At 37.6% G+C, this 22,972-nt stretch overlaps 1 long non-coding RNA gene across 1 annotated transcript; it reads left to right on the top strand.

The window, feature by feature from the left end:
* The first annotated feature begins 34 nt into the window (after positions 1-34).
* Positions 35-21,841, top strand: LOC123611228. Its single transcript, XR_006718493.1, has 4 exons — positions 35-126; positions 3,150-3,226; positions 6,743-6,934; positions 21,498-21,841. It is a non-coding gene; the product is annotated as an uncharacterized LOC123611228 (long non-coding RNA).
* Positions 21,842-22,972: the final 1,131 nt, after the last annotated feature.

Here is a 22,972-nt window from a genome sequence, read left to right as displayed (position 1 = left end):
AGCTGTCAGCACAGAGCCGGATGCAAGTCTCAAACTCATGAACCACGAGATCATGACCTGAGCCAAAGTTGGGTGCTTAACTGACTGAGCCACCCAGGTGCTCCATGAATTCTTATTATTGATTCTGTAAGTTAGTGGTCTGGTCACTTAAAATTGATATCTTTATACTCTTAAGGAGAAAGTCCTTTCTAAAAATCCAAGTAGATGGATTGAAAAAAGAAATAATAGCCCCCAGGAAAATGTCTGGCCAGCAGTTGGCCTTCTTTGTGGAATTAACTTCAAACCCCCTAACACGTTTTTTAAAAACATGAATGAACTAAATTAAATGTCAACAAAAGTCAAAATTAATCATAATAGTGATCAATACTATGTATGAGAAAGACTTGTTCATATGGATATAAAAGCAGTCTGTGAGACACATATTTTTAGATGCCTTATAAACTAAACTTATGGAGAAGAAATCACACAAGGTTTGACCACAGATGAAATGTGGATCAGTCCCACAACTTTCTAGTCACCTAATTTGTAAGTGCCCTCAATGCCTCCCATTCTGGGCACTCAATAAATACTAAACAGGGCAGCAATTTCCTTTCCTGTCTAGTCAGGGTATCATTATTTCTGTACAGTCTCTGAGCTAGTGAGCACATAGAAAAACACAGTTCACCACAGCTTGAAATATGTCTTTCGCTCTCCCACCTCCTCTTTTCTGTGTGCCTTCAGTTGCTGTAAAACCTACTGGAAATCTAAGAATGTTAGCTCTCAGTTACCACTTATTAAACCTTAACCTTTCCTCTCCCAAATGCCAAGTTCTAGCAGATATAATCAGCGTATTTTATTCTGCCCTTTCAATCAGCCGTTTGGTGATGTTGATTTGCTGCTAAAGGAAGTTTATAAAAAAAAGAAACCCACTAGCTTTTGAACATGTCTCTGTTCCTTAAGGAGAATGTCATTCTACGTAACTGTGTGTCAGGATGTTGTCAACAGTTGCTTTCTCCATTTTGGAGGTCCTGGGGGAGAGCTCACTTGTAACTTTCACATCTCTTTTATTTATTAAAGCACAAAAATACAAATCATTAACATCCAAATATACTTATTACTTTGGCACTGAGCCTCCTTTCATGCTGCTGAACAGCCATCTCTGTCACTATGCACCATGATGCGAGTCCTATGCTCGAACATTCCTTTGGTTTCTAGGATGCCACACCCACTTTCTTTCCTTTTCAGCCTCCTTCATTGACCCCTCCTCTCTCCTCTAAACGTTTAGAGAACACTGAGTCCTCTAACACTGTTTTCGTGTTCAATTCTCCAGCTTCTCCTCTCTAGGGACATTTGCTCCTTGGGACTCCTCATCTCTCCAGAACTACATATCCAAAACATCTCATGTTTTTCTTTCCATTTTGGAGTTCTGAGCTCCAGATTATTATACTCCTTATTCAACATCTTGACTGAAAATCTGTAAGGTTTTATAGACTTACTACAACAAAAAGAGAACTTTTTATGATTTCTCCAAAAGTACACTTCCTCTTGGGGTGCCAGGGTGGCTCAGTCAGTTAAGTGTCCAACTCTTGAGTTTTGCTCAGGTTATGATCTTGGGGTCATGGGATGGAGCCCTGTGTCGGGCTCCACACTGGGTGTGGACCCTGCTTGGGTTTCTCTCTCCTCTCTCTCTCAAAATAAATAAACTTTTTTTTTTTTTTAAAGTACATTTCCTCCAGGCTTCCCATTTCAATAAAATCTGCTACCATTCAACCAGTTGGTCAAGCCAATATCATAGGGGCATCCTTGGTTTCTTTATTTCCTTCCTTTTCCATATATAGTACAAGTGCTACCATCACTTTCTCTGAAATATATCCTGAAGTTGCTCCCTTCTGTCTCCAGTGATAGGACTCTCACCCAAACTACCATCATCTCTTGCCATTAACTACTGAAGAAACCTCAGGCTGGTTTCTAGCTTCAGTCTTTCCCCTCTACAGTCTGTACACCTGAGTGATTTAAAGCATAGATGCATATAAGATGACATAACTTCCTGGTCAAAACTCTAAAATAGCTTCCCATTAGAAGTCGAAGAAAAGACAAACTTCCCGACCATGGCCTACAAAGTCCGCATGGCCTCCCACCCCCCATCCGTTGCCACTTTCCCTTCACTCACTGGGCTGCAGCCACCCTAGCCCACTTGCTTCCCTCCAAACACATAAAGGCCAACCCTGCCTCATGGCCTGGTGCTTGCTTCTTTCTCTGCCTGGAACACTCTTTCCTCCGATTTCCACATGGCTCCTCCTTTACATCATCCCGGTCCTTACTGAAGTATCATCTCAGAGAAGTTTCCCCCTTTGAAACTGCCTCTCCCCCCACGTCTCCAGTTAATCTCAAACTCCACATGCTATTTTACTTTTCTTCATGGGACCATTACTGCTTGGACATATTTCATTATTTTTTAAGCAGTCCATTGCTTGCCTCCTCTACTAGAATGGAAGCTCAGTGAGGACAGTGACTTTGCCTATCTTGTTCAGACAAAACGTCCTGTGTCTCCAACATTTGGAATGGTGACTGACATATGATAGTCACTTAATAATATCTGATGAATAAATGAGTAACCGGTCAGAAGTCCTCGGTAAATAAGATAATCTAATCCATCTTGTGACTTGTTTTATTGTTCTTTATGAATTGTGCTATTTGTATATTTGTTTGTTTTTATATTAGTGGTCCACTAATTTCAAAAAGGATATACCCATATTCTTACAGAGAAACCCTTCCTAAAAGTCTGGGTGGATGTGATTTAACAATAGCAAAAAACCAAACTAAAACAAAAACTGTTGGTATTGCTAAAAATTTGGATTTATATTGTCACTCAGTCACCTGAAAAGGCCTATTTTTTTTTGTTTTGTCCAAATCTCTAAATGATCATGGCCATGAGGCTTAAATGTTAATGTTCATAGTAATCAGCTAGGGAAACTGGCTGGTAAATCTGGTATTCGGTTCTAAATCTTGATTTGTTGACAAGCCCCCAGGTGATGTTGATGTAACTGCTCCTTAAACAGTTTTCAGAAATACCGGATTGTGGGTTTTGTGATTCCTTTCATAATTTTGAGAAAAATAGATACGTACCTATGTGATTTACCTCAAATTGAGAACCAAATTTTGTCACTTAGGTGCCGGTGCTGGGTACCCAAAGAGCACATCTTAGTCATGTGAGGCGTCTGTCAACTATCGGGAGCCCAGGTGAGAGGTAAGTTGAAAACAAAAACCTTTTGGGATTCTGTTGCAAGATCGCATGGGGAGTATAGGTAAAGAAGCAGAGACAGAGCCAAATAAACCAGAAGACCAAGAAGACAAGAACAGGAGGACAAAAGAAGGCTAGGAGGGGAGCAGAGATTTTCCTAAATGAGACTAGAGTTCTTCAGAAACTGCCTGGGGCAGGTGTGATTTGCACTGGGGACACCCATGCCTTTAAGACTGATTTGTGGGCAAGAGGAATGGGAGAGGAATGAGGTCTTAGTTATGATTTACAGTTCACTAGTCCCAGCAAATAGGCCAGTGTCACTCCCAGTTTTCAGGCCAACAAGGATAAGGACCTGGAACATGAAAGGATTTAACAATCAAGTTAAAGGTGAGTTCAGATTTCTAGATAAGACACACTTCAAACAGTGTTTATGCTATTTGGATATCATGCTCAGGAAACCAAGTTAGAAAGAAACGGGTTTCCTTCCATTGCCTGGCTAAATAGATAGGACACAAAAGGAAATCCTGATATAGAACTATTCCTGTCACAGGGAGGCATAGAATCCTGAGTGGAAAATGGAACAGACTTTCCATTTTTTATCCCCTCTCGCCTTTTATCCTTTAGCAGAATTTATTGCAGTGATTTGTTTAATTGTCGGTCCTCCCTGTGATGGTGTGATCCCTGGGAGGGCCACCGGGTCTCCTCTTCTCACCATTGTATCCGGTGTTGGTTACAAAGAATGTGCTCAATCCCTGCCAGTTACTGGAAGCAATGCCCAAGTGAATGTTTAAAAGAACACAAGACCCTCATATTAGCAAATAAACTATACTGAAGGAAAGATAGGTCCTGACTCACTTCACAGATACTAGATGAGATGCCCTTAAGTCTTGTTAAGGCCACCTACGCAATCATTTTAAAAGTCAAGATTATAATGATAAGCATTAGAATTGTGCTCTTCATATGCACGGTGCACTTTGCAAATGACAACTGCAAAATATCTTGCTACAGTCCTTAAAGCCCAGAAATAGTTATATTTGACGTCTATGCCAACAGAATGGATATATTTAATACACTGGTGGCTAAAAGCCATGTAAAAATTCTCTTTTTATTCCCCACCCTCACCCTTCTCTCTACCCATGTAAGGGTAGACCTACCTACGCACCGTGGTGCAAAACTCTACCATAACATCACTCCTGGAATTACCTGGCTTTGGTACATTTGTACATAACTGTTCTAATGTAACAGCGAGAATTTTTCCCCTCCTGTTTATTTCTCTGAAGCTGTAATAAGCAATCCTGTGTGACATTGCCTGTGGAGCGGTTGCCAGGCAGCAGAAAGAGATCTACAGCAGGAGGCGGGAGAGCTGGGGGAAGAGGGGAGAGCAGCAGCGAGAGGGGGAGGGAGAGAGGAGGAAGGGAGGAAGGCTGAGCCAGTGGGGGCTGGGTTCCCAAAGTGCTGAGCCAGAATTCCATGTCCTCGTCATCCTTCATGTTCCCTGAGCATAATGAGCCAATAAGCTGAACCTTAGAGGGGGAAATAAAGATGGAAAAGAAGCAGTTGAAAGTTTTCATTAAATAGGGTGTCAGCAATGTTTCTTATCTGGCAAAGAAAGGGTTTCTGATTTTTTTTTTTTTTTTCTGTTGAACTTTGCTTCTTGGGAAATGCAGCTCTACAAATATCATAAAAGGGCCGGCTTCTCAGTGGGCCTGCTTTGCTGTAAAGCAACAAACAATTAGCACATAATATCTTCCAGCGCTGTGCATAGGGAACATACACATTATAACTTGAAAGGTTTCAACTTCTTGTGGCGTGGAAAGGTAAAACACAGAGAAATGGTACTCAGCCCTTTACAGAATATGCAGTATTGGGAGGCATCTTGGTGACCATGAGCCACGAGGTTATTCAAGGCGTTTCAAGAAGCTGGCTCTGTCAGTGTGAGGCTTTGTGCAATTGGCGAAATTGGGAGCCACGGCTGAATCCCATCTCTTGGTTTTATAAGAATCTTGCTCTAATGAGATTAAAATGATTGGACTGGGCTCTGAGCAGAAGGGGTGGGGGCAGATGGCACGCAGGTCCCTCCACGCTGGCCTGGATGTCCCCCAGCACAACGCGTCTTGCCTTTTGCCAGCCTTCCAAGCTGTCTGTGACTCGTTGGACACTCTCCAGTGGTAACAGACAATGATTTTTATTTAGATGTTTGATTATTCTTGTTAATCAAATAGAACCAGAACAGAAGGTTTGTTCAAAACAAACAATGTATTTACAGATAGCTCTATTTGGTGGATGCACAACTTTAAGGCACTGAAGTTACTAGTCATTCTTCTCAGAAGATGCACACCCACCATCTGGGAGAGAAAATAGTACAAAACATGTTAAAGTGGCAAGATGATTGCAATGAACTTGAAATTAATGTAATGATGACCAAGTTTGTCTTTTCACTTTAGCAGTGGGAGCTAAGGATGGGAGGGGAAATGTAAAATGAGGATGATCGACTGAAAATTGTGAGGAGTAACAGATGGGCCCTCTCCCCCATCTCCTGTAGCATATTCAAGCTTCTTTCTCCTGTCCAGTGGCCTGGCTTTTTAGTCCCAACTAAGGTCACGAATGAATCAATCAAGATAGTCAGTGATTTTCTGCTCATTTTAGGAAAAAGATAAAGTGTCAGAAGAAAAATACTCCTTAGCCTAAAACACACAGAAATAAAAAGGAGTTACAGACATGGGACGCATCAAAGAGACGGCCTGCCTAAAAGAAGGCACACAAACCAAATCCACCAAGAACCAGGGCTAGATGCAGGGACAATCCTACTCTGCTGTTTCAGAAGGCTAACACTTTTTCCTAAGGAACTGCAAAATATTTACAGACACTTGACAGTTCTCTAGGTAGCACAGTTGGAGTATGGACACTCAAGCTCTCTGGAATGTCTTATGATTGAGGTTTTGTCTATACTGCACAGCAGGAGAAACTAATCAGGGAAGCTGCTGGTTCGCCTGACCACACTGGTTAATGACCGTCTCCAGAGAGCCTCCCTGGAAACGGGAGATGAAATATCACACTATTTCATGTGAAATTGCACTTTTAATCAAAGCAAAAGGGAAAAATACTCTAGAGTCAGTCTCATAGTTGGGCCACAAAGGAAATTTCTACCAGAGTCTACAATCACTGTTTTTTACTCTTTATAGATTTTATCTCTTAAAGTTTAGTTTTTATTTTATCAAAGTTATGCATGACCTACAAAACGTTAATGGAACTTTTCCTAATCTCTCATAGTCGATAGCAAGGGATGAAAAAATCCACACATTCTAATGAGCGATGGACCTTCTATGCAGGACTTGCCAAGAAGCAGTCCAAACACAATATTGTGACCTTGAAACCACATGCACCTGCAGCCTAGACATAAGAGATTTCTCAGATAATGAAAGGCCATTTCTGTAATAGAGCTGACTGTCCTGTGTGAATGTTCTAGCGTTGCCCCTTAATTTCCTTATTCTTCTCTATCCCAAACCATCTCAAACCACGCAGGGAGATTCCATGGGACTTGTGTCACCATGGGAATGGAACATGAGAGGATTCTTAGGGGAAATGGAGTTGTGTCTCCTGATGTTTGGGAAACCATGGGTTTCAAGAAGAGCACCATTTGGCATCGTATTTGTCCAAAGTGAACAAAGGCATCATCCTGGACCATGAAGGAGGTAACACAAGAAGATGGAAAATGTAAGTGGTTAAATTTTTATTACTAAGACAAAGGTGTTGGTCCAGTTAAAATTCAAAGTGAAGTACTTTTGTTGGATTTAACTCAGTTGGAACCGATTAGACAGATTCCATTTTCTACGTGCCGATAATAATGCTTAGGGAAGGACTAAGGTATGGAAGAGATCAAACACAAGGCCTCCTTATAAACACACCTGTGCACAGCACTTATAATGTACACATAATAGTCAGCATATCTTTCCTCGTGAGGTTTAGATTGTCGAAAAGGTGTTAACACAATTTACAATGGGGCGTGTTTTTTATTTGCAGTGCAAATAGGAAAGGACTTTTGATCCAAAACCTTCCCAATGCAGAAGCAAGACATAATTTTCAGGGTAGGAAAGATAAAGAAAAATAGAATCTGCATCTCCTTTTGAAGAATCCAGCTCTAGCTGCCAAGAATAACAGCACAAATAGATTCCTGTGAGGGGATAAGCACCTTTTCAATCCTGGGAGCTTTGTCATTTTTCAAAACTAGTGCATTTTTCATAGTTTGCCACAGTGATCTTCAAGTGGATAAATGGATATGGTCAAAAGCAAGTTAATTCCCATCTCATCCCTTTTTTAAGGATAACAGATATCCCCAAAGAGAAGTGGCAAAAGGCAATGGCAGATGAAGAAAATAGAGGCGCAGCCAGAAAATGAGCGGATTCAGAAACCAATTAAAATAAAGCACAGCTTTAAAAGATTCCTTAAGCCATTCACATGTTGCACTACTGGAAAGACAACGGTTGCTCTCAGCCATTCCTTCTTAAATGTTTTGTTTTTGTTTCCAGAAATAACAGGTTTAATTAAATGTGCAAGATACACTCAAGTGATCCAGACTAATGCACCCAGGGATTTTAAAGTCACTTAGAAGATTTTAGAAAGGATTTTGATTTGCCAGGCTCAGATACTAATGAAGAAAGCTGGTCTTCAGGGAAGGAGCATGAATGCCGTGTATGGCTCTGTTACTGCTGTCAAAGCCAGTTATTACATTATTGGGAAAGAATGGTTTTGAAAGTAGCAAACATTAAGTAAACTGGAAAGGAAATTAGCTTTATTAAACTCCTTATATGTGCCAAGGTACTTTCACATGCATTATTTCAATTAAATCTTAAAACAACCCTGAGGAAATGGATATTATTGCCCCATTTTTAAGATACAGAAGCCAAGGGTTTGAGAGAGCCAGGAATAGTAGGGCATGCAAACCCAGGGCATCTCCTGGAAAATCCACTTCCTTTTCCATTACACTGGCTTGTCCTCCATGCTAATGAGGATGCATGGTCACTAAATGCTGCCCCCCTCCCCCCCCCAGAGCGAGAGATCAAGGTGCCTGGTAATACACTAAACGCATGCTACACTTTTCATTCAAAACAACAATATCCCTGAACAGCCCAGGTAGAACACAATTGTATGTTAAGGATTATAATGCAACATCAAGCCTTCCACAGACTTTAACAGGAACGGTCACAAAATGTTGACAATGAGATTTACTGAACTTGAATACAAATGCTAGTTGCGGGAATACACGTACTGTGACCTTAAGAATTATTTTTGTATGAGAAGGGAAAAGGGAGAGAGAGCTGCAAATCACTCAAGACCACCAAAATGTTGCTATTTATCTGTGATTAGAAATTTGAAAACAAACTGTATAAAAGTCTTAAGTTTTAAAAGGTATAAATGCATTAGGCATGCCACAATAATACTGTCTTTTTCTATAAGCCACAAAGATAATGAATGAAGCTTAGCACATACGACAAGTAGGTCGAACTACCTTATGTTTTGTTACTATACAGAATAACACCCTGGCAAGTCACATGGGTGTTTAGCACTGGACTTTAAGTCACGAGACTTGGGCTCCAGTCCTTTTAACTATGAACATGAGAGTTTTCGAGCGAATTGGTCTTTCTTGGCTCCAGATTCCCAGATGTGATATAGAAATACCCTTTAACGTGTATCAGCATTTATGAGGGTGCAGTAAGTACATGCACAACATGTGTTTTTAAATGAATTTATAAAACAAGGAATTGGGTTTGATTTTTTTTTCTGAGGTCCCATAATATTCTAACTTTTTATTAACTGGGATTTATTGAACATATCCAAATCCCAGATACTTCCAGAAGAAGCTATTCAAAACAAACTACAAGAATAAACGAGCTTTTCTCAGAGTTCTCTGCCAAGGACACAAAGCATGTCCAACTTTTTCAGCTAAACAAATGTGACTGGAAATAGGATATGACATGTGAAGAGAAAGGAGGATAGATTTACAAAGAAGTTAAAGCATTTACATAAGACTTGCCATTAATAATGTGTTATGTTGTAGAAAGGGTACTGAGACAGGAGCCAGCACATAGATGGGATTCATTTCTGGTTCTAGAACTAGATAGCACCATGCCTTTCACTGTCATTCATTCCCTCTGGTTCATGGCTTCCTGAGCTATAAAATTAATTGCAGCATCATACCACAGAGGTAAAATGAGGGATGGCCAAAATGTCATATAGCCAAGAAAAAGCAGACCTTTGAGGAAAATCCACATTGTGGAAAAAAAGCACCATATTCAACCAAACAGAAAAATTGATGCTCACGTCATCATATCAGTGTAGTGAGTAGAGGGAAATTTCCTTTATTACTATTATTATTAGCATTTCCCAATAACTGTATGTTTATCCATGACACAAAGATACACTAGAATGAAAAATATCAGACTTCTTTGAAATTAGCAGTATCATATTCCAAATACTCTTTTCAGCCTGTTTACTTATATAAAAAGTCAGGGTCCAGAATAATTAGGTTGCAGGAAGCTGGGTAAAAAGAAAGCAGAATGAGATGGCAGATACAAATTTAAATATAATCCGACTACTACAAAAAGGAGTGGGTCTGAATGTAGTGGTGTTATAACACATAAAAAACAACCTAAACACAAAACATAGATATGTTTTTAAAATATGAAATATATATGAAAATATTTCATATACACACATATATACATATACATATGTATATGTATATATATGTGTGTATTACACATATATGTAATATGTAAATGTGTTTACATATTACATGTATGTATGTACATGTATGTGCATACATATTATGTAATATACATAATATAAATACATATTATGTAATATTATGTATTATAATGTATACATATTATGTATACATATAATATATACATATTATGTAATATGTATACATAATATGTAAATGTTACAGTTATGTATACATAATGTGTAATGTACATAATGTAAATGTACATACATTTTATGTATATTATGTATACATAATATATACATATATTGTATAATATAATATAATATAATATATAATATATAATGTAATGTATATATATATAATATAATATATAATGTATATAATATATAATATAATATAATATAATATAATATAATATAATATACAATATATAATGTATACATCATATTATGTATACATAATATGTAATGTACATAATATGTAAATGTATGTATACATGATATGTAATATGTATACATAATATGTAAATGTATTTACACATTACATACGTGTATGTACATAACACACATATATGTAATATGTAAATGTATTTACATATTTACATATTACATATTATATATGTAATATGTAAATGTATTTACAACTTCTGAAAACTGGTCCCTACTGGGGAAGTTACCAGGACTGGAAACTGGGTGAAAGAAGTGATGTGAAAACGATGTCCACATTGACTACATATACCTGGCAGTGTATAGAGTGTGCCCTGTGAGAATATATGTATGCATTACACTGTCATCTAAAAATCATTTTAGAGACACTAATAAAAAGGGAAACAAAAAGAGCACGGGCTACAGAGTCAGATAGCACTGGGATTTATCCTAACCCTATTCCTTATTAGCTCTTTATATTTGAATAAGTTAATTAACTTTTCTCACTGACATTTTTCTTATCATAGAACAGAGATAAAAATAACTACCTTACAGTGTTGTGATAAGGATTAAAGAGAATGTATGTAAAGCACCTGGAACATATTCAAAATTTAATAAATTGTAATCGTTATTATATGATACAATCTTGGTTTTATTTAATGGATCAATGAAATAGATTCTCATTAGAACCCTTTATTGCCCGATACAAACGCCCCCTTCTCCTGCCCGTTTGGTTAAAAAGGCATTGGAGGCTTGGAAAGAACAGAATAGATGTTCCGTTCTTCCAGCAGCCACACAGCCCCCTCTGGCAGGTCATGGGATCTGCAGGTTGTAGCGGGAGCATGAGCATCGTGTGGGTCTTTGGTCCTGAGAAACCTGCATCCTTGGAGCGCAGCACAGAGAAAGAGTGACAACAGGAGGAGTATAGACTTTAGGACGCTTTCTACAGCAGAATTCAGTATCTTGTTGCACACTTCACTCTCCTCGTGGCTTTTTTCCTCCTTTCCTCGCTCCTCTTGGAGATGACGTCGGCGGGAAAGAAGAGAGGCTGTGATCTGAGGCAGCTGGTCGTCCAACCAACGAGTCTCGAGTCTCGAGTCTCGGCTACACCACCAAGATCAAACCGTGTAAAATGCCTTTCAATCCGGGAGACTATCCTGGCAGGAAAAAGCAAAACACCACAACTGGCACAAAGTGGTCAGGGCTACCTGACCTCCTGCAAACTGTTGGAATGATGACTCAGAAGAAAGGGTGGAAAGGAAGGAAAAATGTTTGGAATATCAAGGCCTGTATAATACATCAGGGGACAATAGGTATTTTTGCTTTTGGTTTTTAAAAACCAACTGATGAAAATGGCCCAAACACCCTGTACTTAAGGAAAGGAGATGATGGAGGAGATGATGAGTGCCCTCTGGAACTCTACTCCTCCCTATTTAGGAATGGGGTCACAGATGTACATTTTAGTCTATTTTCTTATAATTCCTGTTTATTCAGGGTCACCCTTAGCTCATATAGTATGTAAAGAAAAATACCCTTCTTCCTCTGGGCAGATGAACCTATGCTAGGGAGGATGCCTGTGAAAGCAGAATATGGGTTGGATTTCAGCTCCACTTGTCCCTTTGGTCAGGCACTCTTGTGCAGTGAACAACCTGCATAACACTATGCAGCAGCCCTAATCTCATATACCCAAAGTGCCAATCACTTGCCCCTCTGTTCTGGCACCTTTGTGCAGTGAACAACCAGCACAACACTATGCAATATCCTTTCTCTTATATACACAAAGTGCCAATCAACCTGGGACAAATGCTGTGTTTTCCTCATCTTCTTGCCTTTATCTGTTTTCCTTCCTCTGAGCTCAAAACTGGCCAGAACTATGGTGAATGTTTAGAAATTAATCCTCTCAACAATCCTATGAATTAGGTATTATTATCATGTATTTCTTCCAGATGAGAAAAACCAAGCTTCAAGAATCAAATCAGTCACCCAAGGTTGCACAGCTCATTACTAACATGGCTAAGTTTGAACTCAGCTTTAGATAGCTCAGGAGCCCATTTTTTTTTTAATTTATTTTTTATTTTGAGAGAGAGAGAGAGAGAGAGAGAGAGAGAGAGGATCCCAAGCAGGCTTCATACCCAGTGCAGAGCCTGACATGGGGCTCAAACCCACAAACCATGAGATCAAGACCTGAGCTGAAACCAAGAGTCAGATGCTTAACTGACTGAGCTACCCAGGTGCCCCTCATGAATCCATTTTTAACACCTTTGTCCCTTCCTAACCTCAAGGTTGAATTAACATTCAAGTTCTTTAAAGTGAAATAATTAAAATTTCAGCCATGTATTTGATTTAAATAGAAGGAAGCAACCTCTCTCTAAATATTAATTAAGAATTCCTTTGAGGGGCTACTGGGTGGCTTAGCTGGATGAGCATCTGACTCTTGATTTCGGCTTAGGTCACCATCCAGGATTGTGGGATTGAGCCCCATGTAGGTTCCACGCTAAGCATGGAACCTGCTTAAGATTCTCTGAGCCTCTCCTTCTGCTTCTCCCCTGCTCCTAACACATAGGTATTTTGTAGCTATTAAAAGGAATCTGTATAGCCTCCCTCAGTGATAGTTATGACAATGCGTACTGATTCAGAATTCAAATAATCCTCTCTGCCATCATCTGAGACTCTGAGTTGAACTGACCTCTAGTCCCCTCATTACGTATTTTTGCACATCAACATGTTGACCCCGTATTGGTGAAGATAGAAATAACCCTCCATGTGAGCTGTTTCTTAACTCCAGGTCCAGGAAGGACAATACACTGTACAGTAAGCTGTTGTAGTTGGAGAAAAATCTCTTCCACACCTTAACTATTCGTCAAAACTTACTCTGACACTGAATTATTAAATAAACTATTGGGATATGAAAAGCCTTAAGGGGAAAAAAAGTCTAATTTCCAACTCAAGATCAAAGAGGCTCACTCATCCAGAAAACAGTCAGATTGCTAGGAAGATGCTTTAAAGCAATTCTCCATCTGGTCTGCTTTTGAAAGATTAGCAAATTAATCACATGGAAGTATGAGCAAACAGAAAGTGTAAAGCCATCCACAACAAACACAAACAAACAAACAAACACACAAAAGACATTTGCAACATGAAATAAAAAGCAAAATGAAGGGAATTGTAGGCCAAACTCTATAACCTAACATACTTTTTTAACATAAAATGGAAATTTTTAGAAAATACAGGTTAATTTATGACACTAAAGAAAGCATTAGGAGAGAGATGGCGGTCACTAGTGCTGTTTGCCAAATATTTTCAGTTCTCCACGTTTCTATGTATGGGATAGGACTGTTTGCAGACCCTTGTAGTCAGGGGGAGTTACAGAGCTAGTGTGGACCAATGAATTCAGTTCAGAAGTGATATGTTATTTTAGGGCTAGAGCATTTAACTGGCATACCTTGCAAAGCTCACATTTTCTTTTAGCACAAGACTGGCAATGTTTGCTGATTCATCACTCTGAGTCTCCCTGGGGCTGCTAGGAACAGGACCCCACTATCAACCCAAGACGGTCATGGACAGTGGGCAAGGAATACATTTTGTCATTTTAAGCAACTGGAATTTTGGTATTTGCTACTGTGGCATCCTAACTAATCAAACATTAAGTAAGATCAAACAATAATGAAAACGGCAACTGAAATGACTGAGATCATTGTTGAATGTAGTAGTTATTAGAAATATGATATAGGGGTACCTGGGTGGCTCAGTCAGCCTCCAACTTTGGCTCAGGTCATGATCTCACAGCTTGTGGGTTCAAATTCTGCATTGGGCTCTGTGCTGACAGCTCAGAGCCTGGAGCCTGCTTCGAATTATGTGTCTCCCTCTTTCTCTGTCCTCTGCTCGCACTCTGTCTCTGTCTCTCTTCCTCTCACAAATAAATAAACATTAAAAAATTTAAAAAAAAGGAATATGATGAAAAAAAAAAAAAACTCAATAGAGCACATTAAAATGCAAGACCAAAGAGCAAGTATGGAAGATGGCACTTGGAAATGTAATTTGTGAAAAATAAGAATTACTAGTAAAGACAAAAATGTGGAGGGACGCCTGGTTGACTGAGTCGGTTGACCGTCTGACTTCAGCTCAGGTCATGATCTCCTGGTTCCTGAGTTCCAGCCCACGTCTGGCTCTGTGCTGACAGCATAGAGCCTGGAGCCTGCTTTGAATTCTGTTTCCCTCTCTCTCTGCTCCTCCCCCACTTATGCTCTGTCTCTCTCTCTCTTTCAAAAGTAAATTAAAAAAAAAGACAAAAATGTGGAAAATAATAGATTTACTTGATCTTATTAAGTATAAGAAATGAATACTTTGGATAAGAAAAAGCTCATCACATATGAAGGGGAATTATTAAATGTGAAAAGCAACAATATAGCTTACTAGAGTAACACATTAACAAACCAAAAAAAAAAAAAAAAAAAGAAAAGAAAAGTTGGGGGTAAAGCTAAAACTCTGAGATTGGGCAAACGTTTATCAATAAAACAGAAAGACATGTTAACATTTAAAACAATCTAAGTGTTTCAAAAAGGGGAATGATTAAATTATGGGGCTTCTCCTTTATGCAGTATTATGGATCCATTAAAATTATTTTAAAGATTAAGTAAAAACAGGGTAAAATATGTATCATATAATATAAAACTTAAAAAATTGAATCCCTAGATTTTTATTTCGCTGTAAATGTAACTTTTACAAATTTTGCATTTCAAATGGGCAGGAAAAGGAAATTTTAAAACTTGTTGCACCAGGGTAGTGGAATTAGAGATTATTTTCATAATATTTATTATAACAATAAACTATCATAAGCATTTAAGTTAATGCATCAATAGTCAAGAGCATAAAGGCCTCTTGATTTCTTGAAGACTTTATTTATTTATTTATTTATTGCTTTTTTTTAATGAAATTTATTGTCAAATTGGTTTCCATACAACACCCAGTGCTCATCCCAACAGGTGCCCTCCTCAATGCCCATCACCCACTTTCCTGTCCCTCCCCCACCCCCCCATCAACCCTCAGTTTATTCTCAGTTTTTAAGAGTCTCTTATGGTTCGGCTCCCTCCCTCTCTAACTTTTTTTTTTCCTTCCCCTCCCCCATGGTATTCTGTTAAGTTTCTCAGAATCCACATAAGAATGAAAACATGGTATCTGTCTTTCTCTGTATGACTTATTTCACTTAGCATAACACTCTCTAGTTCCATCCACGTTGTGACAAAAGACCATATATCATTCTTTCTCATTCTTTCTCATTGCCAAGTAGTATCCCATTGTATATACAAACCACAACTTCTTTATCCATTCATCAGTTGATGGACATTTAGGCTCTTTCCATAATTTGGCTATTGTGGAAAGTGCTGCTATAAACATTGGGGTTCAAGTGCCCCTATGCATCAGCACTCCTGTATCCCTTGGGTAAATTCCTAGCAGTGCTATTGCTGGGTCATAGGGTAGGTCTATTTTTAGTTTTTTGAGGAACCTCCCACTGTTTTCCAGAGTGGCTGCACCAGTTTGCATTCCCACCAACAGTGCAAGAGGGTTCCTGTTTCTCCACATCCTCTCCAGCCTCTATAGTCTTCTGATTTGTTCATTATAGCCACTCTGACTGGCATGAGGTGGTATCTCAGTGTGGTTTTGATTTGTATTTCCCTGATGAGGAGCGACGTTGAGCATCTTTTCATGTGCCTGTTGGCCATCTGGATGTCTTCTTTAGAGAAGTGTCTATTCATGTCTCCTGCCCATTTCTTCACTGGATTAAATAAACCAGTTTTTCAGGTGTGGAGTTTGGTGAGTTCTTTATAGATTTTGGATACTAGCCCTTTGTCTGATATGTCATTTGCAAATATCTTTTCTCATTCCGTTGGTTGCCTTTTAGTTTTGTTGGTTGTTTCCTTTGCAGTGCAGACGCTTTTTATCTTTATGAGGTCCCAATAGATCATTTTTGCTTTTAATTCCCTTGCCTTTGGGGATGTGTCAAGTAAGAAATTGCTGCAGCTGAGGTCAGAGAGGTTTTTTTCCTGCTTTCTCCTCTAGGGTTTTGATGGTTTCCTGTCTCACATTCAGGTCCTTTATCCATTTTGAGTTTATTTTTGTGAGTGGTGTAAGAAAGTGGTCTAGTTTCATTCTTCTGCACATTGCTGTCCAGTTCTCCCAGCACCATTTGTTAAAGAGACTGTCTTTTTTCCTTTGGATGCCCTTTCCTGCTTTGTCAAAGATTTGTTGGCCATACTTTTGTGGGTCCAATTCTGGAATCTCTATTCCATTGGCCTATGTGTCTGTTTTTGTGCCAATGCCATGCTGTCTTCATGATTACAGCTTTGTAGTTGAGGCTAAAGTCTGGGATTGTGATGCCTCCTGCTTTGGTCTTCTTCAAAATTACTTTGTCTATTCGGGGCCTTTTGTGGTTCCATACAAATTTTAGGATTGCTTGTTCTAGCTTTAAGAAGAATGCTGGTGCAATTTTGATTGGGATTGCATTGAATGTGTAGATAGCTTTGGGTAGTATTGACATTTTAACAATACTTACTCTTCCAATCTATGAGCACGGAATGTTTTTCTATTTCTTTATATCTTCTTCAATTTCTTTGAAGACTTGATTTAAATAAGACAGATTTTATGCCTGAGTACTCATCCTTAAGCAACTTCGTAAAGCCTAAAATTTCATAAGAAATTATCTCCAACTTTTCTCCCTCTAAGAGATATATGATCTTTGACTATTATCATTTATTCTGAATTAAAGAAAATATGAATGTGGAAGGATTCAGTAAAATAAAATTAATCACCTTTAAAGAAAAATACTTAATTCAGATAGACACTATTCTAATCATTTTTGTAGTATTTCTATCATCATAATTAATCTAATATATTTTTTTCATTACACAGTGGGTTATTTCTTTTTTAACAAGATTATTAGTTTCTGTGTGTGTTGGTGGGGCCATGTTCCACTCTTGTGTTTGACCTATGTCAAAATTCTTTCTTATTGAAGAGTAAAGTTTATTGTTCATTGATGGAATCTGAAAAAAAGACGTCAGAAGCTAGATGAAGATGTACTTGTTGAACCTTTAGGTAGTGAAGTCATCTACAATTTCTGTATTTGCATTAGGAATTTAGGTAGAGTTATATATGTAAGGATGCTATATATATGCTACGATCACTGTTACTGATAATATCTTTAATGAGTACTGAGCACACAAATCCAGCACTGGCCAGATAGAAAAATAAATATGCCTTGGTCTTGTAGCCATAATAGATTGCCAAGTCTGCTGGATTTACATCAAGATAGATCACTGACTTCAAAAGCAAGGCTAAATGGCTCCTATGTTCCCAACATAATGTGATGTACATTCAATATCATTTCACTCTTATTGAAAAAATTGTTGTGAATAAATACATTACATGATGGAAGGAAATACACTAAAATTTAAATATGGATATTACTGGGAAGTGACTTCTACTTTATTCATTTATTTTACCAGATTTCTATAATATCTATAAAAGCATGAATTACTTTTATGATAAAAAAATTAAATTTAGGCTACTCAGAAAGTCAACCTAAAAAATGAAAGCTAGCTGTTCTATTTTTTGGAATTTATTTTTTATAATTTTATTTAAGTATATATATGGTATAATTATCATTCCAGAATATGGGACTGGTCTTTGTAAATTTGTATACATCAAGTACCTTTTTAGTATCTGCACCCCCACCCCACACTCCACCGAAGTCTGGCTGCATGCAGTGTTTGGTGTTTCATTATAACAAAAGAATCCCGGTGAACAAAACCACGTAGGTAGAATCCTTCATTAGGATTCATTCTGTCTTAGCAAGTCTTATTTTGTTCAGGTATGCTGCACAAATATACTCACGTTGGGTCTCTACCTCCTGTAGTCACCTTCAAGGACTTAGTAACTGTGACCTCTTCCCCCGGTGAATATGGAAAATTCATTTCAGATCACACTCTGTCATTTTCAGTGATTTTAATGAATTACGAAAGTCTGATCTTGTAAGATTCCTCCACCCACATCCTCCCCCAGTTCCCCACACTTTGCATTTCCCATTGCCTCTAGGCCTGAAGTTTCATTCATTTGAAAACTATTCTTGGAAAGATCTCCCCTCCTCCAGCTGTTAATCTGTCATTAATGGACCATAAGTCATTCAGATATACTGCGCTCTTATGCAACCTCAACAGAGTGGAAAAAATCATTTGCTTTACTGTCAATGTAAAAACTTTTATCTTTTTTGACAGTTTTATTCAGAAAACCTCAGCTTTATTTTAATTTGATTCTAATGATGGTTTTCAGAAAATGATTTGAGTAAGTAAAAAGTTTAGTGCAGTGATAGCAGTCATGATTTCTGTGGTGGTTTCTTTCTGGGGTATTTATTGAAAAGATGGATTCCAGATACAGTGCGTCATTTTTGGCACAGTGGATGGAAGTTAATTATTCAGAGCTGGTAATGTGGTAGTATTTACTCAGGAATTTAAATGAGCAAGGCCCATTTGTTTTATCTCCTCTCTCTTTCCTAGCTGGAACTTCCCTGAGCAAAACTTAGATTCACAGATATTCCCACAGCTCTGAACTGATAGCAATTGTTAATTGTAAGGATAAGGTTAAATGACCTTCACATTTTCTATTTATAAAAATGACCTGAAATGCATTCAGCATGCAGTGAAAATGAAATGGCTTTTTGCTCCTTTTAAAAAATCTATGTATTTATTTATTTTATTTTTTAAGACTGTGAACTGCCATGTTGAAGTCAAGGGTAGAGATATATGTAACAATCTGAGGTTGTTTTATTTTGGACATTTATGAACTGAATTAAGCATAATTAGGGCTCTACCTATATTTTCAAACTCATTTTCATGTAGTAGAGAAATATTAATCACATCTGAGTTTACAAGTCTGTAATGAATTTATGCTTGGTTGTTAGTAGTTAAAAGACAGAAACTAAAGCCTGTATTCTAAAAATAGTTTTATTTGGAAATATTTACATCAGCTTTTCACAAAGTAATATGACCAGCTAAAGTCTACATTAGCCTAAATAATAGAGTTATCTAATGGCAGTTCATTTGGTTATCAGTAATTTTGCTGTGGAATATCATCCTTCATGGAAATTATGGCAGTGATAGCTAAGGAAACAAGGCTATGCACATTTTCAGTCAAGAGATCTATGTATGAGCAATCTGAAAAATCCATCACTGTGCAACTGCTAAATTAATAACACTTTAAATGATTTTAAGACTCCATTGTGATTTCAAAGGGGCAGCTAGCTAAGGTTAGCTCATGAAATCAAATATGAAATTGAAAGTGGACGTTTTCTCTCAAAGCTTATTTTATCCAGAATTGCAAAGATGTAAAACAGGTAACAAAATACAAAATACATGTCAAAGAAGAATAGTCCTTTTGTTTGTTTTATTTCTTTACCTGGATGGAGGCAAAGGTGGGTGGATAGCTGCCATGGAACAGGTGTAGAAAAGCCTCAAAGAGGAGTATCTTCAAATATTCCACAGCTGTGTTTCAAATACTTACTTGCATAGTGACTCTGGGGAAATTGACATATTCCAGTAAAAGATAACACTAACCATCATGTTCTATATTTTGCAATTTTGTTATTAGGTATTAAGTGAAAAGAAACAGAATTTTTTTCATCTTTCTTTTTTTCCCAGATTGCATCTTTATGTGACATTCCTCAGACTTCTCTGAGGAAAAAACATGTTAGTGAGAGGATTATGTTCCCATTCCACCCTAATTATTTGAAACAGAAAAGTTCAAATCAAACAATGAAGCTTTTCTAAATCTGAAAATGTTTCCAATCTAAAGATCTAAAGGCCCTAATAGTTTATAAGCTCTGCCTGCATAATTTAGGCAGGATGGTAAACACAGCTTCAAGAAATTTTAAGCCTTGCTTTCTAGACAGCATTAACTTTTATCCTCACTAGATGAAATCTTATAATACCTTACTGAATTGTTCCATTGTATTTAAACAACAACAACAACAACAAACCGTACAGATTTAGCAAATGTTAAAAAGGACATTAATTTCACTGTAGTTAAGAAAAGACAATTCACTACTTAACAGAAAGTTATACGTGGGACAACCATGTAATTCTTGTAGATATATATTTTGTTAATTAACACAAAGTGAAAGTTTGCTTTGCAAACACCTAATGGGTGGGGTGGTGTTCCTATCAGAGTAATCGGGAAAGAAGGTACTGATGTCTGCTATAATTTGTATGCTTCATTTTGTTCAACTGCTTACATTTAATCTCTTTTTGTCTATTTAGCTTGGGTATTGGCCATTTATCATTTCACCAAATGTCCCCCCTCTACAGGAGGGATGGGCTTTGCAAAGTCTGTCCTCTGGACTTCATTAGCAGATGTCAGATAGATTGAGAGGGAGGAGGGAGAATCATTCTTTCTCATGCACAGGCATGGTGATGTTGCCCAGCTGTAGTCCACTCAGACATCAGAGCAGACACACCAGTTCCCAGCTGAGTGTTTCCAGGGTCAGAGCCAGCAGACATATAAAAGAGAAATACTTATTACCCATCCAGTCCTTTGGGACTGATTCCATATTTACATGCACAACAATTTCAAGCAATCATATTGTTTTGATTCATTCTCAGGGTACTTTTTAATGTTACTGAGGGGTCCTGAGAGCCTATTTGAATACTTACAGATTTTTTCGTTCCATTTGCCTTCATGATTTTTCAGAATTTGTTTTCAATTAGTTTGGAGAGTGAAAATCTGGATTGGAATTTATGCAAGTTTGAAGAGACCACTCGGCTATTTACTGTCTGTGCATATATTGTTTAAAACCACAAGATAAAAGTGCTTATTAGAGGATAAATAAACAGATTATTTTCAATATATGAATAAAACTACTTGGATAAATGTCTTTGAGGTAATGCAGTGTTCATTTTAGTCTTAATAATTCTCTGTTCCACCCTAAAGGACATTATCTTTTTTTTCTTTTTGCTGTTAGACCAACAGAAGATACATGATAAAAAATTGTTACAATTTATTTAATAGGCACTATATATACATCATTTAATTTGCTTCTAATAACAAGTATAATACACTGCTTTTTATCCCTATTTCACAGGTCAAGAAACTGAGTCTCAAATATTTGATGGAAGTCTACCTGGGTCTAAAGCTTGGGCTTCTAACCAAGCCACAACATAATGTTTGAATCTAAGGAAATATCCTGCCATCGGATGGAGCCACTCCATTTCTTCCTCTGTGAGTTCTCTTCATGCTTGGTGAAAGGTGTGGCACTTTTGTTTTCTTTTTCATTTTGCTCCTTAAATCGGTGACAACACTGCATAGCAATTAAGGCCCTGATGGTTGGAGTTTGGCTGAACTTGGGTTTGAATTCTAGCAATGATTTCATGGATATGAAACCAGAAACACAGGCAACAAAAGTAAAAATAGACCCATGGTTCCACATTAAATTAAAAAATTTCTGCACAGCAAAGAAAACAATCAACAGAGTGAAAAGGCAACCTATGAAATAGGAGAAAATATTTGCAAACCATATATCTAAAAAGGAGTAATATCCAAAATATACAAGGAACTCCTACAGCTCAATAGAAAAAAACCTAACAACCTGATTTATAAAATGAGCTAAGAACTTGAATAGACATTTCTCTAAAGAAAACATATATATAGTCAGTAGGAATAGGAAAAAATTAATTACTCAATGTCACTAATCAAATTAAAACTATACAAATTAAAACTATGATGAGATTTCACTTCAGACCTGTCAGGATGGCTATTATTAAGAAAAAAAAAAAGACAAGTGTTGGCAAGAATGTGGAGAAATTAAAATGCTTGTCCACTTTCGGTGAATGCAAAATGATGCAACAGCTATGGAAAAGAGAACAGAGGTGCCTCAAAAAAGTAAAAATAGAACTACCATATACTATAGTATTCCCACTTCTGGGTATTTATCCAGAAGAATTGAAATCAGGATCTTGAAGAGATATTAGCATTCCATATTCATTGCAGCACTATTCACAAAATTCAAGGGGTGGAACCAGCCTAAATGTCCATCACTGGATAAATGGATAAAGTATGGTATATACATACAATGGAATATTTTTTCAGCCCTAATAAAGATGGGAATTCACCATATTCAACAACACAGATGGCCTTAAAGACGTTATGCTAAGTAAAATAAGCCAGTGACAGAAATACAAATACTACATGATTCCACTTATATGAGGTATCTTAAAAAGTCATATTCATAGAATTGAAGAGTGGAGAGGTGCCAAGCTGGCTTAGTTGGTGAAGCATGCAACTCTTGATCTCAGGATCATGTGTTCATGCCCCACATTGGATGTAGAGTTTACTTAAAAAAAGTAAAATAAAAAAAAGAAAAGGATTGAAGAGTGAATGGTGGTTCCTAGGGCCTGGGGGAGGGGAAAATGGGGAGCAACTGATCCATAGGTATAAAGTTTCAGTTAAGCAAGATGAATAAGTGCTTGAGATCAAGTACTTATAGTACAATATAATACTGTACCTATAGTCAACAATACTGTATTATGTACTTATGGGTTAAGAGGGTATATCTCATGT

The sequence above is a fragment of the Leopardus geoffroyi genome, chromosome C2 (genome assembly GCF_018350155.1).
Source record: "Leopardus geoffroyi isolate Oge1 chromosome C2, O.geoffroyi_Oge1_pat1.0, whole genome shotgun sequence".
In the NCBI taxonomy this organism is placed as follows: domain Eukaryota; kingdom Metazoa; phylum Chordata; class Mammalia; order Carnivora; family Felidae; genus Leopardus; species Leopardus geoffroyi.
Note: the sequence above shows the minus strand (reverse complement) of the source record. Positions and strands in the feature narration are given on the sequence as shown.